This window comes from Macadamia integrifolia, chromosome 8, assembly GCF_013358625.1.
Source record: "Macadamia integrifolia cultivar HAES 741 chromosome 8, SCU_Mint_v3, whole genome shotgun sequence".
Taxonomy (NCBI): Eukaryota; Viridiplantae; Streptophyta; class Magnoliopsida; order Proteales; family Proteaceae; genus Macadamia; species Macadamia integrifolia.
The window spans coordinates 394,495-399,290 of record NC_056564.1 but is presented as its reverse complement, the minus strand read 5'-3'; the positions used below and the strand labels follow the sequence as shown (position 1 = coordinate 399,290).

Sequence of the window (4,796 nt, the reverse complement as noted above, 5' to 3'; positions counted from 1 at the left end):
AAACATGGTTGTTTGATCCTAGAGTCTGCCCGTTTCTATAAATAATATATTCCGTCATTTTAAAATTTGACATGGAAATGAGTTCATTATCCTTTTAATTGGGAGAATATTTCATTGCGGTTATACATTTACAAATCACTCCACCAAAAAAAAAAAACATTGGAGGTAGACTCTATTAACTAGCATATTTTCCCTGAATTTCTTGCCAAGTAATCTATGTGGAATACTTGAAAAATAATATCTTTTAAATCATTTAATTCAGACATACATAGCCTAAGATATAGCATCCAAAATAATTGTAAGCAATTGGAACAGTTGTACCTAAAACTAATCAAAATTTAATCGACTCAAGTTAGCCACACATGAGGTTGACCCATTTGTATGTGGACTTTGAAACGCTTGCTTTCATTGTCTCAAAGATCGATCTTTTCAATAGATAAATTGGTGTGTTGTGAGAATACAACTGGCAATGGATGATGATACTGAACATCACTAGCTGCATCCACAAGCATGCATGAACAGCTATGCATGAGCCATTAAACCTAGTGAGATGTAAAGTATCGACTGAAATAATGACAGTGCATTGATCCTACCTGAAACCTCCAACTAATGGGATCCTCTCAAGTGTGTCAGCTTCCTCTGGTGCATATCTAATAGTTGAGAACCACTTGGGGTGTAATATCCAGATGTTGCCAGTCGTCCGATGAACACTAAAGGGACTGGGGCACTTAAGAGGATACAACTTATGCCTCCAATTGCCTCCAATTTCTTCTTCATTGATTGTCATTTGAAGCATCATATAATGGCATGATTTGCATATAGGGTGTCATTGATGTCCATGCAAAGCCTTGACAAGTACACAGTCCTTACTTATACCTCAAGTTCATTGTCTATTCGACCTTAAACAATTGATATGCGATAAAATTGAATTCCATCATTTTCTAAAATAAGTTTCCTTGGCCGGAAGGTCAAGTATAGGGTCCAGTTGAGACACCTAATTCCACCATGTGGAAAGATCAAATGGTCCATAGTTGAGACTCCTAGATAAGTCGGTCACATGTCAAATTTTAGATCCAAATTCAATCATTTACTCCAGTAATATCACCTTCGTTAGTATATCCATGAACTTCCTCAGTAATTATGTGCATCCATGTTATATTCCTAGATATTTCCATGATGTTTTCATTACATTTGCAAACTCCATTTAGACTAAAAGATGTGAGCAGCGGACCTTGGGTTCTGCCCTCCCACAAAAATCTAACTCAATCCATCTGTCGTAACAGAAGTAGGCAACTGAATATAGCTTGGTTACATGGACTGCTAGAAAACCTAATCCCAAATGTAAACTTATAACATGTTTGCATACAAATTGAAAAATTAGATATGATAGCAATTTGTATAAAGTATTATAGTCTATGCATTTTTTTCGTTGAATTCATGTAAGTAATAAAACTCTTAACAAATTTCTACCAAATATAAAATAAAATTCTTAAAATTTCAATCATCATTATTGCCTACAAATTACGAATAATATTACAATATTCCCCAAAAATCCTTCAAACAACCTCAAACAAGAGGGAAAATTTGGCAGAAATCATTAAAAGAAATCAAAATTTTCAATTGATTAATTTATCATCATCATCAATACTGGCAAAATTATTTGGACTCCTATCTTTCTTAGTTCAAAGGAATGATCCGAATTACACCAAAAAAATGAATGATCCTAGTTGAATAGTCATTTTTTCACTGTAATGTAATCTTACAACTAGATTTAGAAATTAAAATATATTTATTTATAAATTAAGAGCAGAAATAGACATTATTGTGTCTGCTAAGATAGTGGGAGAGAATAAAGTACATATCAAGTTATCAGCAAATATTTTACCAAAAAAATAAAAGTTTTCAGCAAATACTAATCTTTTTTTTGGGTGTGGTGGGGGATGAAAGGGTTTAAAGAAAATAATAATAATAATAAAATAAAAATAAACTTCTATCTTGCTATCAATAAGTTTTTGGATTTTATTTTTAGGTTCCTAAAAGAGTTATAATAGAGGAGAGAGGAGATAGAACCATAAATAATGCAAAAGATAGACTAGTTTACCCATTAGTTATTTCTATCCTGTCGTCACTATTTTTAGGGGTTAAGTGACTAAAATATCTTTTGTCATTTTCCCCTTTAAGTCATTCTTTTTATGGCAGTTAAGGTATTTTGGTCCTTTGGTATGTTTGATATTGATGCCAACAATAGTTGGATTGAAAAAAATATATAAGCCAAAACATACGACATATGTATTAAAAGTCTTTCAAAATTTTCTCCCTCTTCGGCTTTCAAAGTGATCCAAAAGTAAGTAGTGAACAGGAAAACTCCTGTGTTTTAGGACTCTCAAATAAAAAAATCCTGTCTCTCCATTTATATTCAGTTATAAATACTGATATCTTTTCACAACAAAATTTAATGGCGGTTGATGTGCTTAATGCTGCCATGTTTTACCTGCTGATTAGATGGTGATTATATCTTTTGGTGGTAAATGGTAAATGCCTTCCAAACGTGAATGAATATTTTTACCATTTTCTTCGTGCATCCCTCCATCCCAAAAAAAAAAAAAGTTTTATGTTCATATGTCAAGTTTCAACTCCATCTTAATATGCCAAGTGACAAAACAAGGCATTGAAAAATTTAAGGACTACCTAAGATTATAGTTAACTACATGAATATCCATGAGATGTATTGAGATGGATATCGAAAACAACAGACAGGAGATTATCGACTCCGTATTGTAAGGGCCAGAGCTAAGTAATCATAGGTGAAAGAGAACTCATTTCTTTTTTATTTTTTTAACCGATTTTTTCTGAGGCCATGATGAACAAAAATCCATTCATCATGTGGCATCAAGACCGTTCGGGGATGGGGAAACACATAATCAAACCTAGGATCATGAGGTTAACCTCAACGTGCCGTTCTGGAAACCCTTTTTTTTTTTTTTGTTAAGGGCTGGAGCTTGTTGGGAATCATGAGATGGAGGAGGTAGGTATATACTATATACACTACATCTGCATCCACTCTATCTACTTCAAGGTAACTTTTCCTTGACTCGTAGCTCGATAAAATTCACTAAGAGCCTGCCTTCCTCTCATTCACTCTATCTACTTCAGGTGTACGTCTGTTTCCACTTCCCATACGATAGATTTGATCTTAATAAATTTGCCAACTCATATGTATCTATATCCAGAGAGATTCAACACTACAGAACCACAGAGCCACAAACTCTCTCTCTCTCTCTCTCTCTCTCTTCAAGAAGTTTCTGCATTCCTACTTCTGGTTATGGTGGGCCTTCCCTGAACATTTACTTTGTTTTCTTCCTTTTACTTGGATGTGGTGGTGGGAGCATCGAGAGGTTGGAACTGGTCTGTGGTCCTATGTATTACCTATCTATGCATTATCATTTACGGCTTTAACAAGTGTACTATGAACTGCTTCCCATTGATATCTTTTGTCCTCATCAATTAAACAACAGTAACTACTCCTAGGATTAGTTAATGGTCCTTTAGCTTTTCCTCCGTCGTCTACCATTAACGCTCAAAGGGACAACTCCATTACAGTTACACTGCAATACCCTCTGAAGCTTCCACTATATATTTTCTTCCTTCCTACTCAACCCCTTCTTTCTATTACCTTTTCATTGCACCACTGTTTAGTTAGTCATAAGCATACAAGAATATATGTATACAGATTGAGCGAGGCCATGAAAGACAGGGATATCTAGATGAAATTTATAACAGACACACATGGAATCAGAAGAAGAGTTCAATTTGATCTGATCGTTGTCGTCGTCGTCGTTGTCAGAAAACATGTTAGATGATTGGGATTACTAGTTAGGGTTTGATTATTTAGGGTAGTTCAAGGTCGAACAGACAATGAAATAGAGGTGGATATCAGCAGAAGACTGTATACTTGGCAAGGATATAACATGGAAATCACTCACCAATAAATCTTCCTCCCTTAATTAGCTTATAGATCATGGAGTCTAGCATGCAAAAGCAAGATGGATAGCTAGCATCTGAAAGGATAAAACAACAAAACAAAGAGGAGGTAATTAAGTATGAATGAACTATTCAAACAAGTTGCTAAGAAGATGAGTTCCAAATTTCAAAGAGAAAAGCTATGTCATCGATGGATGAACAGCTAGAGTTTGGAAAAAACTATAAAAGGAGTGATGAAGAAGACATACCTTACCATAAAATACCATAGCTGCTAGCACTGGAGAACTGAACTAATTTACTGGACTTTGAGTCAATTGACACAGAGAGGCATGTGAGTTTGGAGACTCGTGGCCCTGATTTATACATAAATTCTGAGATTATTAGCTAGCTATTGTTAACGCGTGTGGGTGTTTCCTATCTATCTGCTACATCCCACCTTTGTCTCCTCAAAGTTTTGAAGCCTTTGACCCACAGATGGGTAAAAAGGCTAAACATGTGCCTGTAGCAACAACCCCCTCCCACATCTCTCTCTCTCTCTCTCTCTCTCTCTCTCTCTCATATATGAAGTATGGTGGAAACCAAAACCTAATAACGTTTGTTACTTAAAAAAGTACATGAACACTCAAATGTATTAAATTACAGAAAATACCAGTTTAGGCATCAAGTATAAGATGGCATCAACCAAAGAAGGAAATATATTATAAACCCAAATCATATTATAATAACATCAACACTGAGAAGCAGAGAGCAGCATTAAATAAAAAAAAATATATGGATATAGAATAAGATGAATTATTCTTGTCACGAGGGTCTTT

The 4,796-nt window shown here is 34.8% G+C and overlaps 1 long non-coding RNA gene across 1 annotated transcript; it reads right to left on the bottom strand.

Annotated features, from left to right (window-relative positions):
* Positions 1–215: 215 nt before the first annotated feature.
* On the bottom strand, positions 216–4,402 carry LOC122086049. Its single transcript, XR_006142318.1, has 3 exons — positions 4,230–4,402; positions 594–4,058; positions 216–496 (listed from the first exon to the last, which is right to left on the bottom strand). It is a non-coding gene; the product is annotated as an uncharacterized LOC122086049 (long non-coding RNA).
* Positions 4,403–4,796: the final 394 nt, after the last annotated feature.